This window comes from Stegodyphus dumicola, chromosome 12 (genome assembly GCF_044657685.1).
Source record: "Stegodyphus dumicola isolate Sdum_Otavi_A_Nest chromosome 12, ASM4465768v1".
Taxonomy (NCBI): domain Eukaryota; kingdom Metazoa; phylum Arthropoda; class Arachnida; order Araneae; family Eresidae; genus Stegodyphus; species Stegodyphus dumicola.
Window position 1 is genome coordinate 79,957,826 of NC_140779.1, and position 26,615 is coordinate 79,984,440.

Consider the following 26,615-nt stretch of genomic DNA (forward strand, 5'->3'; position numbering starts at 1 on the left):
GTCCTGTTTTCACGGTTTCTAATAGCATGTTTCTTTTGTTTCAAATGGCCGAACACTTACCACTTAAGCTCGTAGGGAGCGGTTGAATCCTACTGTCCATTTAACCGGCTCATAACACAGCGGGCACCACCGGGAGCAAATGAATTACATCCGTGAGAGAAATGAAGCTCTGTCCCATTTTAATGGAGAACACTCAGGAGCACAAATTCAAGAGCTGCTCCTCTTTCTATATTACCAAACCTCTCGATAGGATTTTCGGGTCACCAGTAGTTTAAATGACCCCATGACGCAGAGATTGTATACGTACAAACATGCAGTCTTTTTTCCGGGATTCGAAACAGAACTCAACAACACGTCGGCCAGTAGTGCTAATCGCTATGCTATGAACGGCTTAAATTAATAAGATTTTTTAAAAAATTTAAACTACGTACTATTGTACATAACGTAAAGTTTTGAATGTGTTCACAGACAAAAATCATGCGATGTCGCTAGGCGGATCATCATTCTATTGAATATTTAATTAGTTTAATTTAATTCTCATAAATGAATTTTATCTTCAGAGAAAGCAGACATCGAAATGTTAAATTAATAGTACATTTGTTCAAAGCTTTAAGTATGTCTGTAATTATTTATGGGGAACACTGATGCTGCTTATCTGTTTTTTATACCTCAACTTCTGTCTAGAAATTGTCTAGAAAATTTATTAATATACTTTGTATTAATAAATTAAAGAATCAATTTATTCATACGAAAGCAAAATAATTTATTAAAAACTTAAATTATTATTTATGTAAAATAAGTAAAATACTTTCTTATTTTGTAGTTTGATTTTAATCAATAAATTTATTAGCTCTCAAATAAAAATGTGTAGTTTAAATTTATGATTGCAGTACGCGTTCAGTTATCCAGACTCTAAATATTCGGAAGTTCATTTATCCGGATCGACTGCCTCCCTTTTCCTTTTCTCCCCTTGCTTGTTGATTTAAATGTGCTTTTTCATTATAAAGTGATAAAAGTCTTACAAAGCATATGAAAAAAATTAATATTATATGTTATATTACTAATTTTACTAATAGTTTTAGGCATTGAGACAATTATTATAAGTCTGTTAAAAACGTAATATCTTACTGTTATTCATAGAAAATACTTTTAGTTACAGTTATTGTTTATGCGAATAAGAGCAGTTTATTATCTATTTAATTTTAAACACAAATATACAGATATAATCAGTTTTTCCGCTTAAATAGAACTTAATTTCAGAAAAAGAAATAGATTCTTATTAAATAAAATGAATAATTAAAAAATAATTTCATTATTTAATTTTGACAAAAAACGTTGCGCTATGTTTAATCAAAGAAAAAATTCTTTAAATAAATCAATCATAAATATACTTAAAAATTTACTTATTTTATAAAATTTGTTAAAATAAATTGCTAAATAAAAAAGCTCAAACTTTCTTCACTTGCTTCTCAGCCAATACATATCTGGTCTACAAATTTAATAATAGTAATAATTATCCGGATTTTGGTTCATCCGAATGGACGGCTATCTTTATTAGTCTCTGCTATCCGTTTTATATGGATAACTGTAATTCCCCTAAGCATTGAGCATGCTTAGATTTTAAAAGAATTTCTTTCAATCCAGAAATTAATACATTATTTCTATTAATTGAGCAAGAACTGAGAATAAAAAACTAGAGAACTATGAATAAATAACCAGAAAAACTAAATCATTCAAATCACCAGCTCTTTTTTTTTATTTTATTATTTTTTATTAATACTTGAAAGATAAGCTCGCCAGCTTGCACTTTAAAATCGGCGAAATTCATTCAGAACAGAAAAGTTCATTTTATTAAAAAAAAAAGTACTCTGCACTTGCATTTCGAGGGAAATTTCTCATTCTTCTTCTCCAAGAAGCAAAACGATATTTTTTAGTGTGATATTTTTTATTCTACAGGACAGACGACTCGTACTTTCTTCACAATGCATAGACATTTTCTTTAATCAATTAATTAAAACTCAGTAGTATGTTTTCATTAATTTGAATGTTTTTGGTATTCCGTAAAATTTCATGCCTTAGTGTCATTCGTAGTCATGATAGTTGCATTTAGTATTGTACAAATATTCCCATTTTTCTATTATTTATTTATTTATTATTTGTTAGTGAATCTTCACAATGAAAAATTTCAACATTCGATATTTATATATTCGATATTTATATATTCGATATATAGTCTTGTAAGCATTTTTTTTAAATTGTCTTCTCGTTTTCTTTAGGCTGGAGATTTGTTGAAAAGAGATTCGTATTCTAAATATATATTTATTTGAGATGAAAAATGATACTGAATTTTATTATTGCTTTTCTCGATTAATAGGCCAAGAAGGTTTTATTCGATTTTCTATCCAATTTAATAAATTAAATCCAAACCATATGTTTGTGATATCTCTAATCTTTTAAATATGACAAGATGTTTCACGAACACAGATCATTTGTATTTATCTATCTTGATATTTTTTTACTCTGAAAATTGCTGCAAATCAGTGAAAGAACAAGTATTTTTTTTTTCTTTCCATCGAACTTATCTTCGAGAACTTCTTACTGCCTTTTAAATTTTTATATTTTTTACTAGAAAAATATTAGGTAATTGCTTTTTCTCTACGGTAAGTGGTGCTGTGAGAAAACGTTTTACAAAAGTCAAATATACTTATCTGTATCTTAAGCTGAATTTCGTGTTTTTTAATTAAATTAACATACAAAGATAAACAACATCTAATTTTATGTTACGTTAAGGTTTCACTGCAAATATTTCACATTTTTCCTTTCAGAGTGAAGTAACCGATGTTACAGATTATTGTTATTACTTAAGATACTTTTAGAGACTTTAATTCTGTTTTCTCTGGATCAAACTAGTGAATTTCGAACTAGTGATAAATACGAATATGTTTTCATTAATAAGATATGCCCAGTTATTATCAATTTTCAAATTATTTAACTCAGACTTTTTTTTTTTTTTTTTTTTTTTTTTTTTTTTTGTTGGTTTGCAATTTTTTTTATTTACATTTCATAAAAATCATACCCATTTATTATGATAAGTTTTATTTCCCACTGTGAGTATTTTCTCAAAATTGTTCCAGTTTGAGCAAAAAATATCCCGGTCTAAGCAAAATATATTCTAGTAAGACTACTCATACAAGTAACACTTTGAGACATCCAGTTTTTTAAACAAATTGCGGTTAGATTTCCCTTTGACTAGGAGTTATCGTCTATAGTAAGGTAAACAGTAGCTAAATGCATTTTTCTGCGCTTTGAAATCCCGTAGCAGTCCGCAATGGCTAATTGTTCTTCATCGTGTGATGAAAACTGAAATGTTGCAACGAATATGGTAGCCTAAAAATACCTTTACATAGGCCAAGTGTTCAAGTACGAGTTCAGCATATTATCAAAAGCGGTTTTTATGAAAATTTAGTTTTTTTTTATTGCATACATTTTACAACTCTCCAAATACTAATATTTTAGAGTCTACATATTTAATTCATATTAATTATTTTTAAGCTGGCTGGGAATCGAATTCGTACGCTAACTGATACAGTTTTAATGCGGAAAAATAATTTACAGGATGCTAAAGCGAAGCACAAGAAAATACCTTCTCTCCGAGTATTAAGATTCTGTAAACCGAAGAATATTAAAAATTGATTTTTCAACCATTTATAAGACACTAGTTCCTTAAATTTCAAAATAATTAAAGAGTGATGTTGATAATCAGTTTAAAAGTAAGCGAGGCCCACATTCTCTTGAAGCAACGCACCGAACAGAACCTCGTTTTCTTTTTAGCCCCTTTGTCAAGCAGTCCTGGCGCATTGAAAAAGCGTAATTCAATTTAAAGTATGAAAAAATTAAAAGTTCTTATACTTTTTCTGAGGTACTCCTAAATCTCTAGATGCTACTTAAATACAAAGTCAGGTACGGATCGCAAAAGAGCATTTTTTTAAGTGTACTTCAAATGTAAGCGCGCAAGTCTCACCACCTTAATGTCACAAGAACTCTCACCAGAACAGGAAGTTGGACGTGGGGTTAGTATAAGGGAGACAATCACACTAATTTAAGTGAGGCCATTTTTCGACCATCGGTACAGTTTGGGAACGTGATCAAAAAGTTCCCCTTTAACACGATCCGAGTTAAAAAATAGTTGCATTTGGGCTGGAAGACGCGAGGGATGATGTAATACATGACGATTACGGCAGCATTCTTTGTTTTGCAACCTTTTTTTCTGGTAAGCACGTACTTCGGTCATTTTTCAATTCGTAAAGAAGAAGCATTCCGACGTACTGGAATCCCGATGAGAAGTCTCCTTAGCAAGCTTCTTCGAGAAGCTCTTCTAGAACGAATTTATATCTGGTAGCAGTTATTTAATATTAATGTACCATTCCCATACCTAGCTCGCCAAATACGGCGAAAATACTTATTTGATTTATTAAAGCTGGCTCCATGAATGATGAATTGCGATTGTATTTATTATTGCAGAATCAATGCGAATAAAAGGTGCCCTTTTTTTCCGGACGCACCGCTCGTCGGATATTTATTAAATTCCTCAGAAATTGGTAGATTATACTAAAATACAATTTGTTTGCTTCAGTTTTATTTAAAAAATGATTTAAAATCATTGTCTTAGATCAGTTAAAAGCTGAAATTTTCATCTGCTTAAAAGACTTACAGAAAAGTTTAAAAAACTGATTAAAATTTGTAAATATAAAAAACATTAACATTAAAACTTAAATTTTCTTGCAAAATTCCAATCGTAAAATCGTATTGTTTCCGGAGCAAGTTCGTATGCAAGCTTATGAAAATCTAAATATATTTCAGATTTTAAAAAATTAAATTAGAGTTTTAATTGAGTAAACGGTAAATTAATATAAAAACTTATGCTATGAAATAAAAATTACCGCTGGTTATTATGCAAACACATATAAGAAGTAATAATTATAGGATATCGATACATGCTTCGACTTTTTAAGAAATTATTTAGAGTTCAAGTCTGGAATAAAAAATATAGAGTATTTAAAACAGACTTTATAGCTAAACATTTGGTGAATAGTTAGTTACAGACAAACGCTTTAAGATTAAAAATTCAGCAAATTACCTAGACTTTAACAGAAAGTTTTGTCACGCGAAACGTTTAGTAAAAATGCATCAAATTTAAATTTTTATAATGGCTATCTACGAATAACATTCCATTAAAAATTGTTTCCTATCCTACGAAAGATCTTTTAGTAAAATGGTTCGTGATATGCAGAACTAAATAGTCTTGAAAAAATATAAAATACTACACAATATAAACTCTTTTCAACGAAAAGTGTCAATATAGGGGTAGTACAAAAACCTAGTAGCATTGATTAACTTTAAATAACAGTCTTATTTAATTAAATAAGACATTTTGTGTTTTTATATTTCCATCAATTTGAAATCAGCGCATCTAAATTATCTAATGTTATTCTGGCATAAAATGGTCTCAAATTTGCGTTTAAAAAGTTAACGTTCATAGCTACTTAAAACAGTATTTACGTAAAACCTCCAAAATTTTAATTTATAATATCTTGGATAATTTCTGAAAAAATGTTTTCCTTGTCCTATTTTCCTTTAACATCCTTGTAGGAGGTAAAGGAAATATTGTAATCTCGGAAACTTTCGGGTATCATATTTCAATGGACATTTTGACATTTCCAGAATCCATATGGACGATTGCTGTTACGTGATATCTGTACGAAGGGCGTAATAAAAGACTCTTTCCTCCAAAACGGTTTATAAAATGAATTTAAAAAAACGGTATGAACGTATGTATGCGTGTACCTCACATAACTCAAAAACGATTGGGCTTAGACGTAGAAATCTTGTAATATAACATCTAGATGCATATATATATATATATATATAATGTTGTATGAACTTAAATCCATTTAGTGCGAATACAAGTTATTATTACTTGCTCAATTGCTGCAAAGTTAGTTAATAATAATTTATTTCCTAAACAGTATTGATTAATTGATTATATTATCTCCTAAGTTTAATTAAAGTAGAATTATTTTAAAAGTGTGCATCCATACTGGTAAGTTATATTTTGAAAGATGTTTTGAAGTAATTTGAAAGCAAAATGTTAATAATGTTTTAACGGGGACTGGAGTTAAATCATCACGAAGAATAATATTACAATTGTAAAAGTAAAAATTAAAACATGTAATTATTGTCATTGATCGGAAATTAGTTGACTTTTCAAGGGGAACAAACCCACTCCCGTTCAATGATCAATAATTGATAAAAATACGTAAATATGAAAGTGTTTCGTCTTTACTCGAGTTATAAGTTAAAGCCAATCCGGCAATTCTAGTCAGGCCAAATATTTCCGCGAAAAGTTGCTACTCAAAGAACTTATTCTTATGAAGCATTTTAGTCAATTCAATTTGGAGTAAAAATCAATTACTGTAGAGAATCCTGTAAAACTCGAGTAACCGTCCCCGATACTATCATCTTTATGTATTTGAGTACTATATTATTTGTAGAAATTAAACATTAGAAATTGTCATTATGAAATCAAAATTAAAGTAAAGTTGAAATAAACATAGAAGATTATAAAAAAAGATAAATAATGCAAACTTTGTAAAAACAAATTAAAGAGAACATAGAAATAATATAAAAATAATATAGAAAATAATATAAATAAGATCAGTGAATGTACATGAAGATATAAAGGCCAGAAAGGTATTAAGTAACTTACATTCTTTCTAGTGGGGGAGTTGGCAATGTGTTCTCTTCGTGTCTGACTCAGAAGTGAAGGGTGTCCGAAAATTCTTAGCGGCAGTAGGGGCTTTGAATAATATCAGTCGGTAAGACTTGGGTGAAGTAATTTATGGTAGTGGGTGGGACTTGGAATTCTTGAGGGATGTATTTTGTGGAGTTCTTATCCGAGAGAGACCGTCTGTTAAGATTTTTTTAAAATACTAGTGAATGGAAATTAATTAATTTCTGGCTAATTGTCGTGTCGCAATGATTAAGAATTTAAGAAAGGAAAAAGGCATTTTCGCTGTCCAATAGCTAGTAGACAGTCTAAAGGCAGGAAATAGGCTATGGAATGTAAGCCCATTGACAATCCTCTGACTTGTTTAAAAAGTTGATTTTGAAACTTGATGTAGTTATGAAAAAGTGTGCATTTTAGGTAGGTTTTCCATTTGTCAAGAGTCATGATATAATAATTCTACTTTAAAATAATTCTACTTTAATTAAAATAATTCTACTTTAATTAAACTTAGGAGATAATATAATCAATTAATCAATACTGTTTAGGAAATAAATTATATATATATGTAAGATATAACAAAATATGATAGCTGTTTCAAAATATAATTGATGACCTCAAAATTAACATTCTAAATTCATCTCTTCTCACAGGTTCCAGACTTTTCTATCTTATGTAACGTTTTAATGCAGATGCCTCTCGTCCAATCAAATTAATTCTAAACCAAAACTGTGAACTGAAACTTCAGCCTTCTTGCTATGAAAGTACTATTACCTCTCTCTTTTTTCCGCGTTAGCTGTCCCACTGTTAAGACGCTTTTCATCCATGCTGCTGCCGCTTACTCGCTTAAGATGACGTCGTACTTCAAAATGGGAGTTATTCTATTGAAATATAATTAGGAAGTATCTTATCTGAAAAAGGATGATTTAATACGCATGGAAAAAATAAAGATTGTGATTTTTCAAGATATGTTGTGCTAAATTGCGTCATCATGCTTTCCACTCTGCCACCTTCAAACCACAGTTTCATTACATATATAAGGGTTTATATTTCCCATTTCTATAATTTTTATTTTGTATATTTATAGGTTATTTTGAAATTTATTAGTATTTAATTTCACTTTTTGGCGGGGGTGTAAAATAGGTTCTAAATTTCTTAATTTTTGTTTATGTATATTATATACCCAGCTTAAAAGTCCTCACCTGGCTTTCATTTTCGCAATCCTTGGTCGTAATCATATATGCTTCCACTTACAGAAGTATTTTAAATGATGAAAATATTCATGTTTTGGTAATGTCAAGGGAAATATTTTCGACAAATAACATAATCTAATATTTAATGAGGTCTCACGGTTTTTATTTGTATATGTAGGAAAGTTTTATACTCGTTATAAAAAAGTAAAATTATAAGGAGTTTGACTCCCGTAAGACAAAAACTGACCGAGGTATTTAAATTCAAAATTTGCAACTTTTTATATCCTTTTCAATTTGCCTCGAGAGATGTAATTAAGTTAGAATAATTCGGGGAAATAAATTTCAATGAAGTCCAGCAAAAATTGTATATAATTTAATAGGCCGTATAAGGAAATCATGTAGTGTCCATATTAGATTGTTTCATAGCCACATAAAAGGCCCACCAGCGGCCGAGCGGTAAAGTCGCTGAACACTGGTAGTTCGGTCCGAGGTTCGAATCCCACGAACGGGCTGGCTGCATGGGCGTTTTCGTGGTTTTCCCCATGTGTAACGTGTATACGAGCCAGTTTCCCTAAGAAAGTCCTCCACGAAGGCATCCCTCCCCTTAGGCAGATAGCCCTAGTGTGCTTTGCCATAATTAAATACACCACCACATTAGATTGTTTCATAGCCACATAAAAGGCCCACCAGCGGCCGAGCGGTAAAGTCGCTGAACACTGGTAGTTCGGTCCGAGGTTCGAATCCCACGAACGGGCTGGCTGCATGGGAGTTTTCCTGGTTTTCCCCATGTGTAGCGTGTATACGAGCCAGTTTCCCTTAGAAAGTCCTCCACGAAGGCATCCCTTCCCTTAGGAAGATAACCCTCGTGTGCTTTGCTATAATTCAAAATACACCAAATATACCATAACCACATAAAACTTTAAAACTTTAATTTCGCAATCTTCTTATTAACATGTATCACGGGACTAAAATTCTCGTATTCTGAAGGCCTAAATCGGTGAATTCATTTCTTAAATTTTCGCAATGAGTGTGAGACCAATCACTTAAGAGTCATATAATTCTGCAGGTTTTTGAAATACGCTATATATAGCTTTTAAAATTCTTTATTTGCGTAGATGATTTTTCACATCAGTTATAGTTTAGTAAGTGATATTTCATTTCGCATACCGTATTAATCTAATTGAATACTACTTAATATTTTTTGCCTATGTGAAAAAGGAAAAAATATCTTAAAATGTCCTGAACATCAAGAATACTGATTTTTCCATACTAGAAACTTAGAATTTCTTTGAAGAGTATTTAAAGCTTCTTTTCGACAATAACTTGTTCTTTTGAGAGTGCATATTAGAAACCAACAAAACCAGAATCCAGGAGAATGTATTCAAAAATGAAATTATTCTCAATATTAAAATGACCAGATCTATCAAACCAGCCAGCACTACAATTTATTTCCTCAGAAGAAAATTGCAGACATTCAAAAATTGAAGTTTTATGCTTCATTCTCCAAAACCAGTAAGGTCCTTTGAAAAATGCGAAAATTTTGCATTTTCTTAATGCATGAAGATATTTTTTTTTAGTTTTGAATACGAAGAATAACATTAATTATTCGTAAAAACATTCTCATTGATTCCATCAATGGTAATATTTTGCAGATCATGCATTATATCTTTCAAGAGATGAACATATTAATTTCAATGAAATTATAAAAAAACTATTTCGGTTCTACTATTGAACGGCATTCCATACCACAAGCTCATGATATTCCATACCACAAGGTGGTAATTTTGGAAAAAATTTCATTCAGGCTTGCGCTTTCGAAATTTTTATTTTTCTCCAGCAATCACGTTCTGATAAATAACTTATATAGTTGAAAAACGTATAGTTGAAATGTCGGTTCTTGGTATTCTCAGGTACTATTAACAACACAAACAAAAAAGTTCCTATTCATACTCCAGAATGCTGATAGGTGGAACTGAGCATTACCTCAATGGCAGCTAAAAATTTGAGTTTTCTCTTCTGTGCAAGTTTAGAAAATACTAATTTTCTTTTTACATTTTTTGGGTTGCTTTTTAATTAACAAAATCCGATTTTCAAGGCTTTTTCTTTGCTCTAAATTATACAAGCATTTATTGAAAATGTCTAACAAAACACATCCGTAAAATCGCGTAAGACATTTTTTAATGAGAGTCAGTCTTTGCCGATCGAAAGCGAATGTAAATTTAAATATACGTGCGGTAGAGAAACGTGTCATAAAAGAACAACGAAATAATTTTTGGTTTAGTTGATTAAGATAACTACATGATTTAAATGTGATTTAAATGGACATTATGTCTAATTTGCCATGTGTCCTATAGTATGGGACATTTACTGCTTATATATACATTTCTTCAATTAATTTTTTACATTCTTAGCAGACAAAATGTAATCCATTTTTGCAATAAATGCAGCAAATGGTTTTCTACAGGATTGACTGCAATAATAAAGCGTTTTATACGGTAATTGCATTCAGATTCAACAAACATACATGTTTATGTTTCCAAATACTATACCTATATCAGGTATTTCTCCCACCTTCTTAGCAAGCCTTCGTGGTGTAGTGGTCTGCACACTTAGCGCGTAATTGAGATGTCCACGGTTCGATTCACGGCGAAGATGTTGCATATTTTTCATCCTGCCTGCTTCCAAAAAATACCTAATGTCTCTAATAATAATACCTAGACTTCTAATAATAATGTACATAAACATCCAAATGCAACAATTTTTAAGCAGTTTTACTCGACAAATTTTTCTGTAAATTTTTCCCAACTGTTTAAGATAGTTTCCTCCTTATTATTGAAATGCCAAACGGTGTCTGCCATATAAAAATGAGATTAAATTATAAAATACTTGTATTTTCTCTCTCTGATTTTTTGAATGCCTTCAGGGTGCAACAGTAGCACTCTCGGAGCGTATTCGAGAGGTCCAAGTTCGAATCTCGGCAACGGCATTGGTCATTTTTCACGTCTCCAGCATCAAAATAACCGAATAACTCTACATTGGCGCCCGAACTAAAAGGTGGTGGATGATGATTCTTCACCAGCAAGACTTTTTGATTGGGTTTCCTAATTCACAGTCGCGCTTTAAAAGGGGGAGTATATATTTTCTCCCTCCTGCGTGCGTTCGGGGTGTAAAGGTCGCAAACTCGGCGCGTATTCGAGAGGTTAAGGTTCGTGTCTCGGCGAGGGCATTGCTAATTTTTCACGCCACCAGCCTCAAAATAACCTAATAACTCTACAAGTTGCTGTAGTTAATGTTTAAAAAACTCTTTTTGAACTTTCAATAATCTAACTTATTTCAAATTAAATTGAAACACAATCGTTATAATGCTTATATACGTGGTATACATATTTAATTTGAAATTATCAGTTTTGCTCTAACCAGACAAAGAAAAAACTATAAGAAAACATAGTTTTTTTTTTTTTTTTTTTTTTTTTTTTTTTTTTTTTTTGTATAATTTCTATACGGGCTACAAATATTGCGAATATTATTTTAAAAAAGGAAATAAATATTATTTCGCATGGTAACCAAATGTGCTGCGAACTCATTTTTTGTATTTTTGTACAATCTATGTTGTACTTAAAAATTCTCTGTCTTATTCTTGTTTATTATTGAAAGAACTTGCTACTAAAGGGATTTTCTAAAGATCGTTATTAAGTAAATGGTAGCACGATTTATTTGTTTTGTGCAATCTTTTTTAAGCAGGCACCCTTCACATATATTTTAAAAAGGTTGGCTTAATACGAGAAATAAAGATTTTGTGAATTTTATTATTACATTTTATTTAATTTTTATCCGGTTAGATGAAAGATTTATGAAAATCATTTGAATTTCTTTCGTACTTACTTTCCCTTCTTATTCATGACAATCATGGCATTCCCGACATTGTTTATTTTAAGCTTAAGGTGAAACGATTAACAGAAACTTTGTCAGAAAAAAGTTAATAAATAGTTAAATAATAGAAGATAGAAAATACTAATTTAGAAATCGAAAAGTCATTTTAGATTTTGAATAGTCGATTGATTACTAAATGTTTGAATTCAAGATAAATGAAATTTTTCACTTTTTCATTTGGTTGACTGTTCTGTTTCAACAAAATTTAACGGTTGAAATAATGAGATTAGCAAATAGCCTTCTTGCACAAAAAAGTATCCGTACTGGTTATACCCAAACAGAACAAAAAACCGTGCTAATTTAATTTGTTTTATATTATTAAGGACAAGCTGTTTTGTAGCCATGTTATGTTAGGAATATTGTTGGAAATATTACTACTGTTGTGAACGAGACACATATTTAGCTAAATTACCTCCAAGTCTGCCATGATAAAATTGCTAAAGAGTGGTTCAAGCAAGTTAAATGAATATAGAAAGATGTTATGCGAAATAATTCTAACACTAGAAAACATTGATGACGTTCAGAACCTTATATTATGATTTCCTAAGCAACAAACACGTCAGTTATCTCACCAAATAATAATTGCACGTTTCTCTTACAGCAGGATAATAACATTAGATTTGGATTTGATGCCATACAATAATTGGCTGTACTATAACACTACCAGAAACAACACTCGACTCTAAGATTAGGTCAATCTTATAATGTTTAAATAACACGGCGCTACATAAAATAGTATGCTACATATACAGAAATGTCACATGTATAGCAACAAAAACAATATTGTGTAGATCTGGGTACATCTTTCTTTAGAAAAATCAAATTGCAGATACTGTTGAAACTTAGATTTAAAAAGTGAATTATTCCATATTTTGCTAATTAATAGAAACATAGGCTGTTTATTAAAAGATTAAAATTTACTTGAAAATGCCGTACGGATCTAGTATTATTCAAATTTCTATGAACAGAAATTCTTCACCAAATAACTGAAGAGCTGAAAGCCATTCTGATTTGCCCGTTTCGCTTCTAGATAACGGTAGCTATTGAGAATTTACGTGTAAAGCAGAAATATTTTATCTATTTCCGTAATGAACCTCTTTCATTGAATTAGAAGGCAGAGAAACCAATCTCTAGTAAAACACATTTACTTTGCGTGTTTCCTTATCCTTCAGTCTTTTTATAGGAGCGCATTAATCTGCTATTCCTAAATTGAAATTATGAATAATTACCTCCCATCATTCTTTGAATAGAACCACCTAGGATGAGGTTCTTGAGATTTATTATCGTCTTTACCAGATACCTAATGTGATTAATATGCTCGGCTATTCTTGAGGCTCAGATATTTAAAATTACCAAGTTTCAAAGATAGCTTGAACAACTATCGGGAAATATTATGAGAAAAAAATACTTTATTATGTTATATTTAGTTGAATAAAGAAATAAAAGAAACTGCTTTTATTTGCTTTTCTTAGTGTACTAAAAATTTTACTCATTAGCGTAGCACTGTGCGTAAGATTCAGATGCATAAGACGTACATTGTTTGTTGAACTGTCAAGATAACTAAAAAAGGCAAAAAGCATTAAAACATTTATTGCACATTATTATTTTATAACCAATAAGATACAAAATATCTTTCAGATTAAATAGTGAATCAACGAAAAATACCATAAAATAATACATGGTAAATGAATGCTAAAGGCTCCATACGCAAGAAATCTGGAGTTTCATTGATTTATGTCTATTTTTATAGTGTGTAAGATTAGAAATAGATAAATTGGTTCTTGTACGTCCTTACATTTAAATATGCATTTACTTACAATGTATTAAAACAGACATTCTGCAGAATTCTATGCCTATGCATTGTATGTCTAGGCACTATTTACAATGGTCTGTGTTTGGGGACAAAGTATGAGACAGCATAATTACGAGTGTTTTAATATTGTGTATACTTTTCCTAGGTATTGTATGTAATACTTAGGCACTATATAGAATACCTAGGTATCACATACTACAGTGCAATATATTACATGCAATATTAGAGACTCCTTTCATAGTTTACCTAAATACTATTTAAGCACTTTAGAAGTATTAGACTAGAAGTGTTAGACTTACTCTAGAAATGTTAGAGAGTGTCGTGAAAAGGCTCTTTTCTTGAAAAGATGTGATGTAGAACTCAATAGCGCTAAGCTTTTTTAACAGGATAAATCGGTTACAGTTATTTTCTTCAAACGTCACATCATATCGATTCAGTAACGAATAGTTTTGCTTTCCTACTTTCTAGTTATCAAGACCTTTTTCTCTCATTTATTTGGTAAAAAATAATTTCTCTTAGAAAACGCTACCTTTGTAGCATTGGTTAACTCTTTAAATCATCAGCAGCGGGGATTCGAGAAATGTTTCGAGACGTCGGTATCCATAACGTCGCTTCGTCGCCTGATACGAATAGTATATAAAAATAATAACTGAACATTAATCATAACTGAAGGATTCATGCAGAAAAAAAATAAATTCATTGAAAAAAAATTAGCAGCACTCCTTCTAAAAAATTTTTTAAAAATTAAAACAAATCTGAAAGGTTCCAGATTTTAAATTACGTCCAAAGGGGCGTTTTTTAACATTTCATTTGTCACCTTCATTTATTAAATATCAGTTCTTACCTCTTAAACCATAAAATTTAGTTGAAGAGCAATATCACAAAATAATTTTTAAATGAGCATATATGTAGGAGTTCAGATACGCAGTCTCGCGCGCTCGAGATAAAATTATTTTTCTGTACAACGTTGCCATTGCTCGTTTTGAAATCCTTTTTTAATCAAAAATTCGTTAAAGTTTTACAAAATATGATACCGATAATAAAACAAATTCCAACTTTCAAATTCGGGCTTCCAGATTCCCATATTCGGGTGGAAACGTACGTTATTCAAAATTGGATGGCTGTAGGTACCGTTGTTTTATCACAACGCGAGAAACATACATACACTTATGCAGATTCTTCATTATTTAATTTCTTTAAATATAATACAGTGCGATAATATTTGGTGTCAACAATTTAAAAAGGTTGAACAACGCTTGTAGTGAATCAACGCATAATGGCAAAAAAAAATTAATAGTCTTTGTGGAAAAATTTCCCTTTTGGACTAAAAAAAATCAAATAATGGAAAGTGTGCCTAAACCCATCGTCTTAAATCCGTCATCGCTACCTCAACGGAAATTCATAATTGTTGGATCTAGTTATTTATTCCATAGCATAAAATCTGCGAATTTTTATTTTCCAGCACCTCGACGATTTATATTTCGCGGCTGGGTGGGCTGCCTGTTACCCTTAGCGTAGCCCGATGATTTTGTAACGATGCCCTGTGATAAACATGCCCGGCACCTCTATGAAAATCAGTGACTATTATCCAAGATGCACACTTTCATTTGGGCGTCCCGGTATCTTTATGAGGTTTGAGTTTTTCACGAAGTGTGCTGAACATCATACGACTGCCGCGTACCTTTGTGTTTTTATGTCAGGGCCCCTTGTGTCTTGGTGAACAATGGCCAGTTAGCAAAATTATGCTGGTATCTTTTAGCAAACTGGTCAAACCGGTCAACTGCATTGACTTCTCGGATTTTCATACAGGAGAATATGGTCTAGAGACTTGGCTTTGATCAAATCCGAAGCAGGTTATTTAGTTTCTTCCGAACAAAGATTGAAATTATGTCGAATTCTCCATCAAGCATCGGAAGTCACGTGCTTTGTCACGTGATTAGAAACATTATTAACGGGAGTATGTTATTCATAATGTCTTTTGGCATTGTATAGAATGCCTGGAAAATATATCAAACACTAACAGCTTCTTAATTTGACTTTGATTTTTGTCATTATTTATGTTGCCTGGAGATTCTATACAGTGCCTTCTTTACACTGCTGGTAGCATATACATTAAAAGCTGACAGGATATATATGCATTTAAAATGTACCACCGCTGATCTTAGTAAGATTCGACGAATTTAAGCAGTTCATTTTGTATATGCATATAACTAGTCCTCACGATGTTGGTGACTTAGAGCTTGCTTGATTCATTATACTTGCCATAATCATGTTTAGTAAGTTTAACAAAATTTCTCCAAAATTATTTGTAAAATCCCTTTTCAGATAAATCTCTTTCTCTCTTCTCCCTCTCTCATTTACAAATTCTCATTCTACAAATTTATATTATTATTCATCTAATATTTCATGACTTCTCTTGTTAATGATATACAATAGTTTCATAAGGCCAGCAGTTTGAGATTTGGTCCATGTTAATCTCTAAAAATATCTTTGATACGATGAAAAACAAAATTAAAATATTTTATGGATTTATTGGCAATAAAAAAAAGAGATTGAGTTACGGTCTGATTATTATAAACCCAGTAAGCTGGAGCTTAGATTTTCAAAATATTATTGTACACGTGAGCAAAATTCCATTTTCATGTTTTCGCTTATAAAAATCAGAACAACAGATCTGAGACTCCAACAGAAATCCTATGCCTGATACCCAGATCGGTCTTACTTTGTCTTTAAGCTCAGTGAAATCATAGCTAGAGCGTGTCAGAATTCGAAACAAAATTTTTTTTTCGGAAATTCGCATGTTTTATTAACGTTAATTTAAACAAAGTAGATTTAGTGCATTTTTAAATGGAAAATTCATAAGACGGGTAAAAATTATCAAACAAGAACTGTTAAAATACAATTAGAATGTTCAATTGAAAGTTCGAAATTCTAAACAGATAAATGTGATAAAAATTATTATTAAGTAATTTTCCAGAGTAATATTAAATGTAAAATAAAGAGCCAGATAAAAACAACGAAAATCTCTCAGCAGAAAATATAGATTCGATTATGATTTAACCGCTCCAAAAAAATGTTTTTAGTATGATTACAAATCTTAGATACTTTCTTCAATCAGGTTTTATATCTCAAGGGAAAGCAGTATCATTTAAATTCCCATAATGCCACTGCAATGGGTGTGTGTATGTGTGTGTGTGTGTGTATTTAATTATGGCAAAGCACACTAGGGCTATCTGCCTAAGGGGAGGGATGCCTTTCGTGGAGGACTTTCTAAGGGAAACTGGCTCGCCACTGCAATGGAATTAACGATAAAGATTTTTTCAAAAATTCGATAATTGTAGGTTTGCCAAAATACTGAAAGAAAGAAGAAAAGTTTTTATACTATCATTAGCTATTCTTCTTTGAAATAATTGAGTAATTAAATATTCGCAACTTTTATTTTTTCTTTTTGCAGTATTCGTCGTTTGCATTTGCCTTTCATTTCCGCAATATTGACGAAAAATGAAGTAACAGAAGTTCGGCATAGTTAGAACAGTAGTATTTTGGAATTTCTAAATGCATTTTAAGAATATCTGACTAAATAAGTTGATATTTGCTTATTACGTTACCTATATTACTTTCGAATGAATTTCAAATTTATTTGAATATTAATAATTCAGGCCAATAATATTTCGTTCAAAGACCGAAATCAGAAAAGGTGACAGCGTCAGTTTTCAAGAAATCAGAAACATCTTGCAGCAAATGCTAAATTTTTACTACGTTAAATTTTCAAAATTACTACTAATTCGATTGCTCATATTACGGTCTAACACAAAGTATTTTTCTTTCATTCTTAACGTTTTCATAAATTATTATTCCGTAAAATATATTAAACGCAGCTGCGCACTCTGTTAAAATTCTTTCTCTGCAGATCGTTCTTTGTTTCACAGTGCATATTTCACCATGCATAGAAATTCTGATTGCTGTTATTTAATTAAATTTTTTTATTCTTTAATCTCATAAAATAATTCAACTACCATTTGTATAATACTAATGTAGCAACGCATAAGAACAAAATTTGGGTTTGGTTTATTTTTTCTACCGAATGGAGGGCACTTGCCTATTCAGCACTAACCACCCTTTAAGGCGCAGAAGTGATGGCAATTTTATTGTGGAGGTACCTAATATGCGGACTTTTACCTCCTACGAAAGGACGACCAGTTACAACCACGCCGTCACCGGGATTCAAACCCGGGCCCTTTGATACCGCAGTAGTTTTCACCTAATCAATACACCACCTGGGCGGCCTGGATTGGCTTATTTAATTATGGTAAACCATGCTAGGGCTATCTGTTTAAGGAAAGGAATGTCTTCGTCGAGGAATTTCTAAGGAAAACTGGCTCATCTCTCTGTTACACAAGAGATGGTGTATTTAATTATGGCAAAGCACACTAGGGCTATCTGCCTAAGGGGAGGGATGCCTTCGTGGGGACTTTCTAAGGGAAACTGGCTCGTATACACGTTACACATGAGGAAAACCAGAAAAACGCCCATGCAGCCAGCCCGTTCGCGGGATTCCAACCTCAGACCGAACTACCAGTGTTCAGCGAACTACCAGTGTACCGCTCGGCCGCTGGTGGACTGTTATACAAGAGAAAAGCCACGAAAACGCGCATGCAGCCAGCTCGTTTGAAAGTTTGCACTATCAATGTTTAGTGACTTTACCGCTCGGCTGCTGTTAGCAAATTCCGTATTTCTTTTCTTTCTTTCTCTTTCAAGAAAATTTAGGACAACCAGCAATGCACCTTTTTTGCAACTTGCAACTTTTGGCAGCAATGGTGCAACTTTTACTTTTTCACTTTTGTTACATTGTGTCAAATAATCAACTATTACTGACTGCTAGGGGCTTGCTAGGTACATGAAAATTGTATTTAGAAATTGTATTTAGATGCCTGGAGTCATGCGTCACTTCAAACAGGTCAAAAGACTTAATGCTTTTAGTTGTTTTATACTAAATATGTAATCAACTATTGCCATATTCGGATAAAAATACGACTCTAGCGTTTCTTTGATGAGTCTTTGAAGAAAATGGTTTTGCAAACAGTTCTTTGTCCTAATACATAAGCAGTTGTTTAATTAGTTAGTTTGTTCTAATACATAAACAGTTGTTTAATTAGTTAGTTTGTTCTAATACATAAACAGTTGTTTAATTAGTTAGTTTGCTTAGTTAGTTATCTATAAAACCATTTTATTTTTTCTGAACCATTGTGCTTGAGCAATATTTTACACCTTTGATGAAGACGGGAACAAAGGCTGAAGAATGAAATAGCACGACGAACTAACGTAAAATAAGTAAAATATACTTCAATACTATAATTTTAAAAGTCAGACAGAACCTTCTTCTTCAGCTATGAATGAAAAAAAATCTCGTTTAGCGGATTCTTTCGTAGATTTTGATGAAGGATATATTTTTCTATTGAAACACAACATGCATCAATAAATCAATACAGCCGAAGAGATGTCGAAACTTATATATATATAATATTACAAATCTAATATTTACGGCAGTGTAACTTAGTCAAGTAGTAGGCTGCCTTTTGACTAGCGGATTTGGAGGCCTTTTCGGTCTCTGTGTCATGTGATTCTAGTTGTATTTCGAAAATTATTTTTTAATTCGAAATATTCGAAATTAAAAATAATTTAATCGAAAAATAATTTATTCAAAAAATAATTTATTCGATTAAAAATAATTTTCATTCGTTTAAAAATTATATTAAATTGTTTAAAAATAATCTATTCAAAATTATTTTTAAAATTGTTGTTGTTTTCAGTTCGCAGATTTCACGTTCTGTCAATATTGAGAGCATTGAAACTTGTAGGAATTATTTTTGCAAGTCACGTGAAAAAGAGATGTTGTGAAATAAATGCACCAGTACATTGTGAACAGTCAATTCATTTGCACAAGTTTTTTTTAGATTTTTAGCACATTAGTTTACAATGCAATAGTTTATAGCAATATTCTACCCTTTCATTTGGCTTTGCCATTTTGAACAGTTCGTTTTAAATGCAAAATTTCACGTTCCTTATTTTTAATTTACAAGAAACTGATTCTTAAATTAACATTGATATCGTAACTGTTTAGGCTGAAATTACTTTAAATGTGAAACTGAAATGTACATACCAAGATCAGATTGCAATTCTTTTTTGAATCATAAAATTTGTATGTTTTTTAATTAAAAAAATTTTAAATTTTTAAATATTTAATGTTAAATTCATCTAGGAATTAGAAATGTAATCTGGAATTTTCAAATTGTATTTCCAATAAATATTTTCTAAAAATCTCTTTGAAAGGATAGATAGGCGCTATTGCAGATCCGTTGTTTAATATATATATCGAGCTTTCTTATGTTACAGACTAGAAGATTAAAGTGCAAGTACTGCAAATTTATACTGATGTGAAAACAAAATTCCATGTCCGTAGTTTTAATACGATATTGATTAATATCGTAATAAAACTACTATCATTGTATTATGACAGATTAAAACCAATTGGTTATATATACCTCGAAGAGTGCACGTTTAAAACAGGACGAATACTATACAAAGTACTATACTTAACTTGTCTAAAAAAAAGATTAAAAAATCCCTTTCCTTTTAGCTGATCATTGAAATGTGAGATTTTTCTGAAAACACTAACGCTGCTGTCTGGTTAAAATTTTACGATAATTTTTAATAAGACTTACATTATCGACTTGAATAATATGCTGCAGATATGAACTGCATTCATAAGAAAAATTCTGTACTTAAAATAGTGCATTCATGAATGAATTCTCTATTAATTTTACGATCATAAAAGTTGCTCACAGGGCATATTAAAGTACAAGGGGTACTGTCTTTTGCTTAATCAACGGAAAATTTCGAAGTTTAAAAGCAGCACAAGGGAAAAACATGCTCATTCTGTATTTGCATATTTAAAGCAACTCTTAAAATCTAGAATTATCAGCAAAGTCTGATAAATAGCTTTCGCTTGAACATCAACGAAAATCTATATTTCGATAGAAACAGCTGATACATATCGAGCGAAAACCGATTTGCAAGAATGCTGATATTGAATTTATGCATGGTTAATTCTTTCTATTAAAAATGATGCGCTATCATCGTTTAAATGATTTAAGTTTCGATAAAATCTTATGTTTTAGGACATTCGAGAATTTTTTGTAAAGATAAGGTATAGAATGACATATAGAATTTTTTTACTTTCATAGAAACAATCGCTAAAATTAAAACGTAGACAGGGCAAAAAGCTTTCTCTGATTAAATTGTTTAAAAAGGCTTTTATTAAGGTGAGACCATACGTTCCAAATTTTCCGGGAAAGTCATTTTTTTTTTTCATTTTTCATTCCCTCTCCCGATATTTTACAACTCGTTTTTTGGTCCCAAATTTATAAGATTTGTCCCGATTTTTCCCGAAAATCAGTGGTATGAGTAGAAGTTTAAATGCTCATATTTATTTCAGTAGTGTAGATTTCGAATTGAGATTACCAGCTTGAGTTAAGAGACGCGTGCCATACCGCCGCATAAACACGGTATTTTCCATCTAACGTTTACCTTAGAAAAATTTGTAGTGGAGTAATTCTATTTCTCATTCCTATATTTCTCTCCCCAACTCCCCAACATGCTCGGAAGTTTTGCACACAGCTCACAATTGCAGCACAAACTTTCACTTACATGACAGCATCGCAATTTTTAATTGATATATTAATTCGATTGTAATTTAAATTTATAAAATATACATACAGTTTTTAAAACTGAGTCTGAGTTTCAAATTGAGTCTGTATTTGATGTAATTGGCTCAGCGGATGCTCTGAAATCTTCAGTATTGAGCAAGATAGAGGACAACTGTGTTCCAATAAATGTTTAAAAAAATTCAAGAAAAACTTGAAGAGAATGAAGACATGTCACAATACGAAGTTACTGAATTTTGAGAAGCTGTTGTTTCATTTTATTAGAATGATGTTACTTATTTGGAGAAATGGACAAAAAATATTTCAGGAGACGAAAATGGCATGATAGAGCAGTAAGATCCATTCACGGAAATTTTAAACGCTGAATTATATTCAATGAAATCTTTTCTTGGAGTCAAGTTCATACAGTCTTTTTGTCAATTAATAAAATGATACCAAATCATAAATTATTGGAAACTGATATATATGATAAATATGTTTACCTAAAACAATATATCACGGAAGAAAAAATATTGGAAGGGTTAAAAAATAGATGTGCCCAGTTCAGAGATGAATTTAAATAACTGCATATTTTAATAAGAACCAAATTCCTTGTTCAAATGTTTTGAAGTTACCAGAATTTTTCTTTCATCTTCCTGACGTTAATGCTACAACTGAGCGAGTATTTAGCATTACGAACAGTTTTTGGACTAGTGATAAGACTCAGCTTAAAGGTAGACACTCTGAAGGGTACGTTAATCACCAAAATAAATTTTGATGAAAATATCACGAATTAATAAGAAGATCAAAAAGAAAAAGAGGTTCTAAAAAAGATTCATGCTTCAGAAAAATATGAGGCTACTTCATCAGAATATAATTTAGAAGGTTTACAAATTTATTATTTTGTTTAATAATGAATATTGCGTTTTGATTTATTCTTTACTTATTAAAAATATTATGTATCACTATTAAAAAATAAATTAAAAATTATTTATTTTGATTTATATACATATATAAATGTATATATATATATTCAAAAAAGAGTTCAAAAAGTGACCTACATACCACTACCGCCACAATAATAATAATAACTTATCTGTAAAAAAATTATTAAAAAAATTATATGTATAGCGTCCCGAATTTTGGACTTTGAAATCTGGCCACCTTTACTTTTATAGCATTACGATAAATTATTTGAAGTTTTCTAAAGGTTCCAGATACCAAAATGTTTTAAACCGAATATTTTCTTTAAAAGAAACATCTTCAATTAAAATTAATATTATCGACAAAGTAGTTTACCAACAAAATACTGAATTTATAACTTTACTAATTCTTTGCAAATTAAATAGATTGATTTTATTTTTTAAAAGTAATAAAAACAATTTCTATTAAATTTTGTTTTAAATTAAATTAATGTTTTAAAAACGACTTCTTTTAATTTCAACTAAATTATTTTTTAACTTATCTCATTACAATTTATTTAAATGTACTAAATGGAGCAAAATTAGCTGCATTTATTATCGTTCTTTTAACATGTTTTTTTTTCAAACCTATCACTTATTAAAAAGTAATTATTCGTTAATTAATTTTGTAAAAATTAAAAAAAAATATCAAATATCTCAAAAGAAGTCGACGCCATTTTACAGAAGATGGAAACAGTAGATCAGCGGCCTTCCTTTTTCTAACAGAGACAATATTCTATCGCCAGAAACAATAGATTCAGACACTGTATGATAAAATAATTAGACGGTTGAGAATAATTCAGGAAACATTCGGTGTAAGTTCTAAAAGTAGAGGTAAAATAATATATTAATGCGACCTTAGAATCCAGTTCTTTAAATCAGTACTCTCACACTTAAATTGCATTCGGACCGAATGCACAATATAAAAATAACTGATATGCCAACATTCGTTTTGCATATATCAAAATGAAAAATTTACTTAAATAAAAAATATTTTAAATCTCGCTTACTAGATATATATCAAAATATATATATATACAAATAACAATAATAATATTTCAAAAGGAAAAATTCAGATTAATATTTATTTCCTAATCTGAAATCTAAGTTTGGTATTTCTAAGACATATTTATTAGTTACACTTTGTAATTTAGTATACTTCCAGCTAATACTTAACTTTAAGATTGGCATTTCTTTCAAATAATTGTAGCTTGTTTAATCAATCATAAAATTAATTACTTTAAAATTTAAACTAAAAATAAACAAGTTATGAAAATTTATTAAGATAGGGACAAAATTTGAGAATAGATAATAACAGCGAAGTCTCTTTTTCTTAATTATCAAATTTTAATTCGAAAATAAATGTGTATGTAAATAATTATAAATTATAAATAATTATAAATAAATAATTGTAAATAATTATAAATAAATAAAAAGTTAAAAATAAATGTGCATGTAAATAATTATAAAATTCTTTATTTCTTAATGCAGCTTGACACTTGACGTTTCGATTCTGATAAAATTTCTGATAAATTTCTCCTTGGTGATAAATTACTTGAAATTATCTTCGCCACAGATCGCAGATGCTCATCAACCGATCGGATTCTTTTGTTATCAATTTTCAACTATGAAAACAAGATGGTCACATTTAAATATATCCCCCCCTAAAAATATCTGAAAGCTTTCAGATTTTATATTACTCCCAAAGGGACATTTTTTCATTTACATACACATTCGCGTTTCGCAAGCATTGGGGCTAATGTTCCTTTGGGTTATAAATATTGTTACGGAATGTTCAGCTGCGGTGAAATAGCTTCCTCGCAAAGCAGTGTTAGGGTTCCCCAAAAGTGGCAGGGAAAGGCAGGATTGCCAGATTTGGAGTGAAATTGTCCATTTGCAACATTGGCGACAAAACTGACAATGTGCCACAGACGGAGAGAGAACTTTCTCACTCACTCTTGGCGGTTTTCCTCGAATGTTCTCGAAGATAGGCTAAAGCTATACATACCCTGCCTGTACAATAGAGACGAGAATCTTGAGTTCAATAGCAGTATGTTTAGTAGCAGAGTGTTTTTTTTTTTTTTTTTTTTTTTCCAGCTTCAGAGTGACCGAACCAAATCTGGAGTTGTACTTAAGTGCTTTGCCGTGAAACTGTCTTCACTCTTATAGCCTGATAGCCTGAAGGCTGTGTTGCTAATTGCTTCAGTGTGTTTGTCGTTGTTTTCGGCGAATGCATACGTGTCTTTGGAACTCTCCTGTATAATACTGGCGAATAGATTGTGTTTTAATTCTTCATCAAGTGTTATCGTCAATTACTCCAAATCCACGAACCCATAGAACGTAACAATGTTTAAAAACAGCCTAAATTTAGAATTTCCGATAGGCAGTCTAACGTGCTCGAGATAAAAATGTTTTGCTTCCGTACAGTGTTGCCGTTGCTCGCTTTGAAATTCTTGAGTGTGTTAATCAAAAATTTATTTAAAAGTTTTACAAAATATAAAATACACAATAAAACAAATCCGAAATTTACAATTCGGGCTTCCGGGTGTTTATATTCGGGTGGAGGACTACGTTATTAAAAATTTGATGGCTCTAAGTACCGTTGTTTTATCACAATGAAAGAAACACACATACATGTATGCAGATTCTTCATTATTTAATTTCTTTAAATATAATACAGGGCTCTAATATTTGGTGGCAACAATTTAAAAAGTGATTCGCCGCTAATAGTAAACTAAAAACCTTTGGACTAAAAATCTGCGTCTTTAAATCCTTGTAAATGATTTATATCACGCTATAAATAAGTTCGCTCCATTTATAAGTTTTCTGGCGCGTTATTTACTATGTTTGTTTTGAGTTGTAATATAAATAATATTTATAAACTCCATCTTCAAATAACTACAACCTTTACATCTTTTCAACACCGTATTTGGAACAAATTCATACTTCAGGAATGTATTCGGGAGCTGCATAAAACTGCTTCCGTTGAGCCTCCAGTTTCAGACCACTGACATAATGTACACAGAATTGAACGCGGTACACAATTAAAAAAATGTTTTAATAGATAAATAGATTCTAATAAATATAGATTTAATTGATGTATTATAATAAGGTGTATTTGTTGTGGTGTATTTAATTATGGCAAAGCACACTAGGGCTATCTGCCTAAGGGGAGGGATGCCTTTCATGGAGGACATTCTGAGGGAAACTGGCTCGTATACACGTTACACATGGGGAAAACCACGAAAACGCCCATGCAGCAAGCCCGTTCGCAGGATTCGAACCTCGGACCGAACTACCAGTGTTCAGCGTCTTTACCGCTCGGCCGCTGGTGGGCGACATGTTATAATAAAACACAGATTCTCTAGATTCTATTATTCATGTTCGTTTTTAATGGAAATAAAAGTAATAAGAAGTCTTACTTCAATAAAACGGAAACTTGAAATCTTTGAAACACCGTATTTGCAATACACACATAAATGAAATGTCTTCTCGAACCGCATAAAACTGTTTCTTCTTATGTCGCATGCGATTCCCGTGCCGCAGTTTGACACTTATTGCTTTAAATAAAACACCTAATACATTTTATTTTTTCGTTGAATTGTTTTTTTTTTTTTAGTTTTTCAATATAATCTTTTTTTTTTTTTTTTTTTTTTTTTTTAAGATTTCCATAAATAACTCAGTAACTGTCTTTGAATCAATTAAAATTTTAAACTTTTTTACAAGCACTCCTGTTTTAAATCTTTGCTAAGTGTAAGGAGTTAACTGACTGCCACTTTGGCTTTCCAAATTTACAGACACATGGTGAAAAGTATTCCAATAAGCAAATTTATTCATTATAACACGCAAAATTTACGTAATCTGTTTAATTTATTTCTACTTCCCTATTCTCATAAGAGTTTACTTTTCGTTTAGTGTAATCCTGCATTTCATTATCTGTATGCGCTATACCAACGATACTATTTTTAAAAACCTGTTTAATAATTTGCTTTAGCAGCAGCATTTAATTCTTGATCTGATTAAGATAATTATGCATTAAATTTTCTTTGCAAAATTTACACGAATATTTAATAAAAGAATTATTAATATTATTTAATAAAAGAACTCCAAACGGATTTTAATAAATATAAAAATAATTCCCGAATGAAGGAAATTAGATTTATTTCTAATTAACCTCACTGAAAATTTAAATATCATGTTCAGCTTTGATTATCAATTTTCAGTCATTCT

At 30.8% G+C, this 26,615-nt stretch overlaps 1 protein-coding gene across 9 annotated transcripts in view; it reads left to right on the top strand.

The window, feature by feature from the left end:
- LOC118187366 (uncharacterized) overlaps positions 1-26,615 on the top strand; it is a 554,527-nt gene that overhangs the window by 236,249 nt on the left and 291,663 nt on the right. The gene's annotated exons all lie outside the window — the stretch shown is intronic.